Source organism: Limulus polyphemus, unplaced genomic scaffold, assembly GCF_000517525.1.
Source record: "Limulus polyphemus unplaced genomic scaffold, Limulus_polyphemus-2.1.2 Scaffold136, whole genome shotgun sequence".
NCBI lineage: Eukaryota > Metazoa > Arthropoda > Merostomata > Xiphosura > Limulidae > Limulus > Limulus polyphemus.
Genome location: NW_013665746.1, coordinates 802,838 through 815,850, shown reverse-complemented (window position 1 = coordinate 815,850; position 13,013 = coordinate 802,838). Strand labels below are relative to the sequence as shown.

At 31.2% G+C, this 13,013-nt stretch overlaps 1 long non-coding RNA gene across 1 annotated transcript; it reads left to right on the top strand.

Annotated features, from left to right (window-relative positions):
• The first annotated feature begins 1,576 nt into the window (after positions 1 to 1,576).
• Positions 1,577 to 2,744, top strand: LOC111083161. The gene is made up of 3 exons (XR_002608838.1): positions 1,577 to 1,687; positions 2,052 to 2,248; positions 2,609 to 2,744. It is a non-coding gene; the product is annotated as an uncharacterized LOC111083161 (long non-coding RNA).
• The last annotated feature ends 10,269 nt before the right edge of the window (positions 2,745 to 13,013 follow it).

Here is a 13,013-nt window from a genome sequence, read left to right as displayed (position 1 = left end):
TTTGCTCTACAGTCCAGTTTCCACCGGAGGAGGCGTCTGAAAAACAGAGTGAGTTCAGTGTCATCCCTCCTCTTTACATGCCTCCTAAACTCCACCAACCGTGTACGGACGACGACTTCCGAAGGCTGGTTGGAGCAACTCAGTGGCACAGAAGGTCCATAGGAAATGTCTCTGAATGATATAGCATGAACTTCCGTTTGCATTTCCATCTTGCAAAAGAACTGGTGTGTTAACTTGGATGTGTGACTGGATGCTTTGTCTTGATGAAACAATAATTTATTGGTATCTAATTCGTACAAAATGGTATTTTCTGGAGACATAGTGATGTCAGCACGTTAGCCTGATAATATGAAGATTTCTCTTTGGCATTTTTCTCTATTTCTCTGAAGTTTAATTGTTACCTATTGCCACCTTAAATCTCTTAGAAAAGCTTATCGCGAGATACTCTGCGGAATTTTGGGATATTTATCCTCTAGACTTCAGTAATAACGTAAAAAAATATTATGAAACTCTTAAATAAACAAAATCTTACAGTTCTTTTTATCGAAAACATCACAACTCAACCTTAGTTCTGCCTTGTTTTGGTGAAAGATTTTTTGTTTTAACAAACCAACTTGTGGAACTTTTGAGAAAATCTGCACAGATTGCTTTTCAGAACTCCTTTTAGACGTTGCCATCTTGATTCCTATAAAGATAAAATTCCCAAACAACAATTTCCACACTAGTTATTTCAAAAGATATTTCTACTTTAGGTTCTAAAGATTAAATAGGCTTCAGTGGCTGAAGTGTAAGTTAAAAAGTAGTGAACATATTTCGGTTAATGATTCGAGTCCCAGTATTCGCGCAAAATTATAGTTGTATTTCTATTAGAAAAGAACATTTTGTCAGTTTTTCTCGAAGGTTCTAACGAAAGAGACTTGCGTAGTAAAGAATCTCTTATCATAAAAACTATGTGCCCGCCTATTAATACGCACAAGTCTTCATTAATCTTACTACTGAGAATTTGAAGCTTATGCTAAACCTAATTAAAAGTAATTCCTATTAGACTTATTTCATGTATATGAGTAATATAAAACAACCATTCTGAAATATTTGATTTCTGAAAGTATTTTGTACTGGCTGGATCTGAAAATAGAGATAGTTCTGATTTCTGGAGCATCTATGACCTTGAAACTGACCTTGCTACATGGTGACTATATAAGAAAGATAAATGTTTGAAGAAGAAAAAATTCATTAACATTAAAAAGATATGTTTCGATAGGAGACATGACTTTGAAATCGGATTTGATGATAACATCTATTATTGCATACATTTATAAATCCTGTTGTTTATTCAATTGTCTATGTTAGCTGAATTCTTTGTTTATTTATTTCTAAACGAGTGTGCGCTGGAATACACTAACGGTTTTTAAAGAAAAACTCCTGATTGGTTTAAATAAATAGAGGGCTCTGATGTTTAAACCACTCCCTAAATTAGACCTTCCGAAACAAGATAATGATTTTGTCCTTTACAGAAATTAATAAAATACAAATGACTTTCAAATTTCTTTTGTCTCCTGGTTTTTTTTTTGGTTTGTTTAAAGAGTATAAAAGGGTGAGAAGTCCTTGCGTTTTCATCTTCAGCTTCTTTTAGATTGTTGTACAAACAACCAACAAGCAAATTATCATCATCACCATGAAGGCTGTGGTAAGTATACTGCGTTTAGTAGTCTTTGCTTCATTTCGTCTAATGAAACATTCTACCCAGAATCTTGTCTGTTCAGTATTTGTATATAGATTTTATGTTGTTTTCTTCGCTTTGAATAAAATTACACAAGTTTGGTTGATTCCAAAAGACGTTGCACATTTATTTGGTGTGCTATGGTTAACTTTAAGTGTCGAGAGTCTCCATGTGCCCTTTATAAGTGTCATATTTTGATTTAACATTTCTTTTTAGTAGCATCATACACGGGAAAATGAGCCTTTTAACGCTGGATTCAGTTTCTCGAAACAACGAAATAGTGTAGAACGTTCCTAAAATACTAAATTCTTATAACTTTTCTTTCGTATAGTTCGCCATCCTGTTTTTGGCTCTTGTTGCCACCGTCATGGCTGGTTACTACTATCCTTATCATGGTGGTCACTATTACGGAGCACACTATGGTGGTTATCCTTATGGACACTTTTACAACTATAGACACACTCCCTACTATTCTGGACTTCGTTATTACGGAAGCTATGGCTACCCGCATCACTTCTAAGTTGACCTGTAAGTGTTTGTCAGTCGGCTTTAAATTTAATCTTACAACGTTGATTTGAATTTTTGTTATCGTTATTTTCCCTTAGATTAATATAAAGGTAATGTCATAGTTTTCTTTATAAATACTGTATTTGTACTACCTCTACTTCTGTGAGAAATATTTGGGTAATATTTTCAATTACTTTTAATGCAGAAGAATCCAAATCCTTCCACGATTGGAGGTAAAAGTTTGTGACAAGTGCGAATTAATTTTTATTTTTACATATAACTCCTGAATTCGTAAAAGATAAAATTCTTAGTATTGATATACAAATGTTAAAAATCACTTAAATGAGCTATATATATATATATATATATTTGTATATGTAGGAATCAGTGCTCGTGTTCTGAAGACATGATCCGGACGAGTTTTCATTTGAGCTCCACGATCAACCTTATCGTTCATGTTGTTTTTCTTAAGTTTGTATATCAATGAATATGAAATATTAATAAACGATTATGAAAACTATCAAAGGTTGATTGCTCTTTAATTTACCAGGCGATTAATATCTCGCAAAGAGATTTTCTAATATCAAGAACTAAGCAAGGATATGTAATATTACGAACTCGTAAAGACAACAACAACAGTTGTAGTTTGTTTGTTTATTATGAATTTCGCGCAAAGCTACACAAGGGCTATCTGCGCTAGCCGTCCCTAATTTAGCAGTGAAAGACTAGAGGGAAATCAGCTAGTCATCACCACCCACTGCCAACTCTTGGGCTACTCTTTTACCAACGAATAATGGGATTGACCGTAACATTATAACGCCCTCACGGCTGAAGGGCGTGAATGTTTGAACAACAGTTATAAGAAGGTGACCATGAGGACTTTAAATACGTATTCCATAAAAATGTATAAAACGGTGTAATTTAAATAATTTTTTTTATTTCCAGCTTATTTTTGGGAAAATCTCAAATAACTATAATTTGGTTATTAGACTGCAGCCACTTACTTATATTATTTACAACGTTTTTATAATTATAATTATGGTCAATTTAAGTCTAACAGTGTCATTAAACCTGTGTTTTTATTCGTTTAATACGAAGAAACTTTTGTATAAAGTAAAAAAGTGCCAAGAGAATGAGTTCAATAATAAAGGTTTTTGAAACATAGTCATCAGTCAGTACTAGGTGATTTACTTATGAAATTTGTATTGCTATTTATTTCTGACATAAGGTAGGAAAATAAATACATACTCTTATCGATTTCAAAAACTATGGAGCTACTGGGCCGTTTTTAAGACTTTCTTATTCCTAATTCTCCAAATTAGTTTTTTTAGCGTTATTTTACTTTAATTATCGGTTCTTGAGATATCCTTATGCTAAATTTAAATAACCTCAATGAATCGTAAAAAAAATACAATAGTCAGCTTAGCTATAAAACTAATTTCTATAAATTGTTTGGTGTTCAGTTATTTAAATTTACTATTAATGTTCTCTTTACTACAACTAACCTAAGCGTTTTGTTTTCTTTCGAGAGACTTAGTATGTTAGTAAAGAAATGAAGTGAACGATATGTTTCAAGAGTGCTTTTACGGAATAATAGGTTGATTAATTGTGTCTGTTAGGCTGCGTTCTTATTTGACATTAGTGTGGCATATTTTAGTGAATATTCGATCCTTTACTTTTAGATTTGATCTGATTAGTTTTCCCTGGACATTTTGATATACGAAGATGGTCTTTAAGTAGTTTACTCAGAATTTTCGCGCAACGCTACACGAGAGGTATCTACACATAGCCTAATATCCACAACCAACTATTGTCTGACCTAATAGTGAGATTTGACTGCATTTCTTATAGCGCACCATTGCCCCCCCTCAAAATATGGGGATTTTTTTGCGACAACGGGACGTCAACCACGAACCCACTGAATCATAGTTCTGTTACGCTAACCAATAGGCCATTTAAGTAAAGAATCAGCCTTAGTTGATTTATCGGCGTTTGCTCATGTTTGTTGCGACTTGGGAGGGTCAGGTGCTATCAACACCTTTTCTTCCTTCCTTGACGGTAAAAGTATTTTCTGTTAAAATGCTAGACGAGTTACACTACGAGACCAGGGTTCAAACACTGATCATGTTATAAAGAAAAATCAACTTCTTTCTGAAAGATACACATTTAAATTTTCGTGTTTGGTGATCATTGGTCATACTTTTGATTGTTTGTTATATTTAGAGCAAAGCCACATTGGACTATCTGCTGTGTCAACCGCAAGGAATCGAACCCCGGATGTTAGCGTTGTGAGTCCGTAGTCTTACCGCTGTCCCATCGAGGAACCATACTTTTGAAAACGTGTCAATAGAGAGACCAATAACACACAACACTATAGGCCAAACACATTCCAAACGTTTTTAATGTCCTTATCCTTTCGACTGATGTATTAGAGATTAACTGTCACGAAGAATCACCTGTTTCGTTATTTTCTGTGCATAAAATATACAGATTTACTTCTTTGTCAACTACATACCCAAAATTAGCCTTAATAAACAACAGTTTTAGAATCTTGGTTTAAATAAATCTTTGTACAGAAACTTTAAAGTATAAGTGTAAGTCAGTGTATAGATGATAAAACGCTGAATGTTTATTTTGCAAAGTGTAATATTTGAATTTATTAATAAAAACCAGAGGCGTCACTAGGTGCTTAAAATATTTGGGAAATTAGATGCGGAAATTTTCGGCATTTCAATATGATATCGATCGTGTTTGTTTTTTCTATTCTGATTTTTCAAGACACCAACTGCGGATTCGGGGCACGTGTCTCGTGTGCCAGTGCCTAGCGACGCCTCTGGCAAAAATATTTACTTCTGAAAATCGAAGACATAAATATCCTCATTAACATTTCGGTATTTTTATATTATATTTTTCGAAAATAAAGAGATTTTTATGATTTTTGTTTGAAAATAGATATACCTTTCTGTTGAAAGTACTTCTATATCTTAGAGACCACATAGGAGAAATGTGTCAGAAATATATCAGTGATTTTGTATCATTAAACCCTCGTTGGTTATAAATCGGGTTTCATTACCAGTGATGGGCAGAGCACTAATAGCCCGTTGTGTTTAGTTTTATGTTTAACAACACACCAATGTCGTGTCTTTAAAACGCAGGTTAATCTAATTTGGAAATTTAAAAACAAAAACAAAGTTGCTATGCTTTATTTTATCCAGCCATATATTTAAGAAAGGCATCTTATATAAAACTTGTACAGGTTGTATTGTATTTTAGTATCTTCTTTATGTGTAGATACATGTTCTAAGTATCGGATGTCAAATAAATGAAGATTAATGGGCAGTAAAATGGTTATTCAAAGTGTGGGCAACATTAACTCTAAAATTATATATTGCTGCTCTAGAACTACATTGAAAATTACAAACGAAATCAATAATAAAATTCGAGTTATCAAAGTGTATTTGTGTAAGTTTAATTACTTCACTTTCTCAAAGTATCTAACAGCGAGTTAAATATGAACTAAAGTTAAATAAAATTCTATACCAAATAGAGATTGCTGGAAACTGTTTTGTAAAATTATATGTAGATCTCAATTAAACATAAAATCCCTCAAAAAATTGTCAGATGTTTAATTTTTCTTGTATGTCTAGGGGAATTTTTGTGGGGCGAGTAAGGACAGTTGCTGATAAGTTAAAAGTTTAACTTATTAAGTTGTCAGTAATCTTGACTCAATAAGATTGAGTGGAAAGGCCATCATAATGAAAACAAGTTGTGAAGGCCACTTTCCTCAAATATAAAATATCGAAGTTGAGGCTAAAGAGCTTCTTGGATTATCTTGGTCAACAGTTTGATAATTATATTTTGCACATGCCTAAGTTGTCGTTTTTTTCCCGGATCCCTGGTGTAGAATGAATGAATTACCTGACATATTATAGTCTGTTTTTGGATTTTTTTTTTCATGTATTAAGATAGGTAAAGATGTGAAGACCACCAATTCATTTAGAACACCCTTTTGTTATTTTACATTTTTGGCGCATTTAATATGACCATTAGTTTAAAGCGATAAACTAAAAAAAAAGACGCAAAAAACACTATTAAGGAATTACAGGCGAAAGTGTCAATTATTATGTTTCTAAAATTAACATATGTGGTATAAATATACTTTTTACAACTATGAGTTATAACTGATATGTTGTTTTTTAGGCCTCATCTCACAATTATGGTTTACATATCTCGTTTATAAAGATCAAAAGATTAGGACAATTATATCTTATCAAAAGCACCATATAAGTGGCTAATATAAAATAATCGGTGTATATGTGCTTGAATCTACAAAACACACGTTTATACGTAAAAAAATTCGTTGAAATATTATTCCATGTTAACACATACATATCCTACTAATTTGACGAACTTTTATGTACCTTCATATTTGTGTTACTTGCGACACATTATTTAACTTTGATATTCGAATATGCTTTTGATTAAAGAGACAAGATATATGAGTACTAGTGTAATATAAGAAATAACTAAGAGTAAAAAAAAATGTCGGAAAATCCAAGTAGATAACCTTCTTAGGATTGACTAGTTCCTTGAATGCGAATCGTAAAGAAAACAAGGACAGCTTTATTTACTGTTCTTCAGAACAGATGTCTCTTATTCACCGTTATACTTTGATGGAGTTTTCACCTAAAGCATTCCATATAACAAAAATCTTACTTTGCTACTTTACCTTTACCCGGATTGTTCTTCCATGTTAAAATAACACCTAAAATTGTCCCCGTTTTATATTCCCTTGGTCATTTTATGTCTAAATATGCAGAGAAACCTAAACAAGGTAAATGAGATTATGTGAAACCATAGAACGATATCAGTAGCAAGCTGATGAAAATCGAATCATGTGTGATAATCAAAATTTACGTTGAAATTCGTATAAAATATGATAGATGAATTGTTATAAAAAAATGTACAACAAGAAAATTGTAAGATAGTAGGAAACATCTTATCCCACTAGAAGGTAATACGTTACACGTGTTAACCAGTACACAAACCCCTTTCTGGCAACAAGGTTGTTAACCATAGGTTCGAAGGTTTGATGCAAAATATTGGTTAGAACCATAAAAATAATCACCTTCAATTCCAATTCTTAAGTTCAACTTAATTTTTACTGGATCACACTGATGAAGTATAATATATATTATAATTCTGAATTCTAACGTACCATATTATAATTCCAAATCTTAACGTACTATTGAAAATCATAATGTAATAATGAGATCTGAGAAAGCTTGGAACACACAATATTTCTACGAATAATGTTAAACGTAACTAACTAGAGCACACTACTAACGAAAGGCTGTCATAGAATATTTTTTACGGGACAGCGATTTTATAACGAGGACTCTAACGTTACCTTGAGCAGTTTCCTGATTGTGTTAGATCTACGAGATATTTGACTGTCGAGTTTTTCAGCAGATGCGAGGTCAGATTCACAACGTTCTGATGACGAATTTTAGATATCACAAACTCGTTAGCCATTACAATTGAACTAATGAATAACGACTGGTTAATAGGTTTCAGAGAAACTCGTTTTTGAAGTTATCATACTCCTGTTTAAGGATTAACATTGAAAGTATACAAAATACGTCTATAAAATATATTTGAGTTTGGTATTTGTATTATTGTTTTTGCTCACGAAAAATTTAGAAAACTTTAAAGAATAATAAAGAGAAATAAATAATTACATGTCGCCGGCTCTCTTTGCTACAAGACAGATGTTAAATATATACTGAAATGTATAGTAAGGACATTATTTTTTTATTGTTTTGAGCGAGAAAAAGGCTGAATATTTTTTTAAACTTGCACGTACCTTCTAATGAACTTTGATATATGTATTTTAACAGTTACAGTTATCTTTAATAAATGTATTTTAACAGTTATGATTATATTTTGATATACGTATTTTAACAGTTACGATAATCTTTAATAAATGTATTTTGACAGTTACAGTTATCTTTAATATATGTATTTTAACAGTTACGGTTATCTTTAATATATGTATTTTAACAGTTACGGTTATCTTTAATAAATGTATTTTGACAGTTACGGTTATCTTTAATAAATGTATTTGAACAGTTACGATTATATTTTGATATACGTATTTTAACAGTTACGATTATCTTTTGCTATACGTATTTTAACAGTTACGATTATCTATTGATATACGTATTTTAACAGTTACGATTATCTTTTGATATACGTATTTTAACAGTTACGATTATCTTTTGATATACGTATTTTAACAGTTACGGTTATCAGCAACTAAGATGATGCTTTATTGAATTATTTATTTCATCCTGCAATATTTTAAAATTTTATTGGACCTCAGTGACCTAGTTAGATATTAGAGAAGAGTTTATGAGTTACTATATTGCTATAGAGATATCATCTAGGAACCTTACATAGACTGGTCATCAAGTGCTCTAAAAAGTTATCACAATAGAAGATAAAAAATGACAGACAGCTTTAGATCCACCAGAAGGATGAATAGCACTGAACAGCCACATAAATAACTTCTGAGTTGGAACGTTTACTTTAATTGATTCATTACTTATTTATTGCAATTACCCGCGAATTACAACGTGTAACAAAAATAAAGCATATAAAAATCAAAGTATGCAGCGAAGAACATTAAATTATATATGACGAATTAAGAGCCCAATGTAAGATAAACGTTTCTTTTATATTGAATTTATCATCGAATTTAAGATATGGTTAGATGAAAATGTCAAGTATGTTTTGTTTAGATGAAGAAATTATAGTCCAAGTTTTTATTACTAATTTTCTCAAACTTAATGTCTTTTTTTATTATTCAGAATTAACTGATTAATTCTACAATGCATTCTTAAAGAAAATCCATTTTAAGGAATTTCTCTTTCTCAACAAATGAATGACTTACGAAAGGCCTGAGAACCTAAGTATCTTCTAAACACGTGGAATTCGTATTGACTGAGTTGTAGCATTACTTTTTCTGAACAAAGACAACAAGAAGGAGGAAGTTTATCACCTTTCATTTAATTGGTCAAACTTAGGGGCGCGTATATGACGTATACTAAACGTAGGAAGGTTTAACTTGTTCACGTTTTATCTCATTGGTCACAATTAGGGGCAAGTGTTTGACGTAAATTCTCCTTCATACGGAAGTTAATGAGAGAATTTTAGCCTGTAAAAAAGTTGAATGTAAGACGATTAGAATACCTATATATAAATGGTATTGGAAATAGCGTTTGCAACTATATAGAAATAAAGATACAATAAGTACATAGAAACGTAATTGTTGCAAACATCCATTTATGATGTAAATAAGAAAGCTATATCATCTAGAGATAAATATAAATATAAACGCACACACACACACACACATACATACATAATTTTCAAAGCTTTATTTTAAATATACTTGTAAAAAAAACACATTATTTTATTTCCCCGTGAAAACTGCAGTGCTAACAATTACTAATCATTTATCTATTTATTTTTGAAATATTTTAAAACCTACCTATTCTCCAGGATATGACCTCTATGAATGCCAGAAAGTAAAACACTGACTATGTCTTAGATGCAAAAATTACATTATTGTGCACTGAGTTTTGTATATTTACATCGATATTTTAAGATTACACATTTGACTCAAGGCCACATAAAGGTGACTGAAGTAATATGCGTTTACAGATAAAAATATTTTCTAATGGAAAAAAAAATTATAAAGAACAATTCTGTTTAATTTCAGAAAATTTATATTGGCTGAAACTTGGATAGTTGAAAATATAAATAGGTTAAGATACACCATTTTTCTCTGAATATTGCTGGCTTTTGCTTCATTAATCAGACAAAATATCGTATTCTGCTTTTCATTATCTACAAATATATTTATTTCTTTATTTTGTATAAGCTCGCGAAACTAAGTGAAAACATACCAAAGTAATGTTTATAATATGTTGAATTATTTTACTGAAATAATATGTAACAAGCTTTTAATATTATACGGTTAATTTATTTTGTATAAGCTCGCGAAACTAAGTGAAAACATACCAAAGTAATGTTTATAATATGTTGAATTATTTTACTGAAATAATATGTAACAAGCTTTTAATATTATACGGTTAATTTATTTTGTATAAGCTCGCGAAACTAAGTGAAAACATACCAAAGTAATGTTTGTAATATTTTGATATATTTTACTGAAATAATATGTAACAAGCTTTTACTACTATACGGTTAATTTGAAAGAATTCCAGTCTCCAGATGACGCACATTCCGAAGAAAATATACTTTATAACAAACACGAGTAAGAAATCAGAATGAAACTTACATTTATAGACATAATCCTATAGTTTATGTTGTTGTTATAAAAGTTGTATCTCAATGAAATTCTCCACTTCATGTATATACAATCATCTATTTTTGAGGAAAGCCATTTTTCATACTTCCATCTGTACTTTTATTTATTTTGAACAGTAGTTTCGGAAGGACTGACTTGTGATATTTTATATCCGTGTTGGATAACCCGTATAATCCATTCACTATTTATTGTAGGAGTCTAATACTGGAAACGATTGTTCCAAAATGTGACGAGAGACTTTTTTTGGAGGAAAAAAACTTTCTTGATTGGTTAAATTAGAGGGTGTAGACGTTTAGCGAAAGATGAATTATCAGCTCTAATCTGACCACTCCCAAAAGTAGACCTTCAAGAAGAAAACCATAGCCTTATCTTTCAGGGATGACCTTCAAAGTCCTTTGTCCTCGTGGTTTTCTGTTTTGTTGCAGAGTATAAAAGTCGGTGAAGATCCTGTGTTTTTATCTTTCGCTACTCGAACAAACAATCAAACAATCATCATGAAGACTGTGGTAAGTTTATTAGTCTTAGTTTCAATAAAAGTTAAACCTGTTCAAACTTTTAATTCGATTATTTTCTCTATAAGCTTTGTTTGTTTGTAGTTAAGCACAAAACTACACAATGGGCTATCTGTGCTCTGCCCACCACGGGTATCGGAACCCGGTTTTTAGCGTTGTAAGTCCGCAGACATACCGTTGTGCCACGGGGGGGGGGAGGCTCTCTATAAGCAAACATAACAAATGTATTTTATTTGTTAAACTTTTTAAAGTAAATTTTACTTCTTGATAAACAGTTATCGTGCAAGTTAGAAGGATTTCCGAAATAAATATTTACTCTGAGTTCGCGATGTTAGACAAGAAAAAATCTTAATCGAGTTATTATTAATGTAATATTACGTTAACCAGCTACAATACTAGCAGTGTGGGATAAAAAGTTCTGAATAATAGCAACTGATTGAATAGAAAGTTACATTTTCCAAACAAACAGTCAAAATGACTCTACTAACTGAAAACATTACATTCTCATGAAATAAGCCTTTTTTTTTTACATACTGTTCTATTTGTTTTACTACAGCTCGCAATCTTATTTTTGGCACTGGTCGCAACCGCTATGGCTGGTTACCACTATCCTTATTACGGCGGCCATTACTACGCTGGACACTACGGTGGTTATCCTTATGGCCACAGCTACAGCTACAACTACAAATACGCCCCTTCCTATTTCGGACTTCGTAAATATGGCCGTTCATTTTATTTCTAGGCTGACAGGTAAATATACTATATAATGGTTTTAAGTGAAAATGTCGCCAACAAGATAGTCATGCAGTGTTTTGAAGTTTAATTATGCTTGGGATAAACGGGAACATCTTTTGACAGACAAGCTTTATTTTCATCTGTCAAAACAATGTCAACATATATCTATCTTTCGTACAAATGAATATATATATATATTCTTAAAAGGGTTTAAAGAATTATTTGACTATAAATTGAGCTAAGTTTTCTAAACTAGAATTTATTTTTCTCTCAATGAAGAGGCTGAAAATTATCACAAGAATAAAGTAAAAGTTATCATTAAAATGTTCCAATGATGATATATATATATATATATATGTAAACTACTATTTGTGTTCTAATTCTTCCTTTTCTCCATATTTTGCTAGATACGAGGTGCTGATGCTGCAACCCGGATAAACTATCATTAGAGATTACACTACATTCCCGTTGTCCTAACTTTCTCTTCGCATACACATATATATAAACATGTGTATATTTTTTCCCTACGATTTCTAAATCTTTGTGAATGAGCTAATAAAGTTCCAAAAAACCTACGAACGTGTCATTACTTCTCAACGTCAAATAAAAGTGAAAGTACAATTTTAGATAAAAACTTTATAAATGGAGAAATTGATTTTTTAAATCTTTCCAGAAAACACACACCTAGCAATATATTTAGTAATTTCAATATTCAACGAAAAATATAAATTTTAGCTTTCGGTTTTTATAAATAACTATTTAAGGAAATTGCAACGTATTTTCCGAAATATAATTATCTGAATTTTGTTCTTATGCAGGCCGTATACACGTATTTAGTTGAAACTTTAGTGCTATCATTTGAACTAAAATATGAACGAATTACTAGCAAAAATAATCGTAATTGCTCTTAGAGAAAGCGAAATAACGTACTCACAGTTGGTTCATTAACGTGCCTAAATATCAAATATTGATTCGATTTGTAATAAACTCGTGTTTCATAACATCTTAATCTAAACACAACAAAAATAATATACTTATTTCACAGAGTTTCTTAAAAATTTCCTCTCACTTCAGCATAAAAACATTTGATTATTTTTGAAATCTGTCATTGAAATTCAATATTTATTGCATACTATGGTCT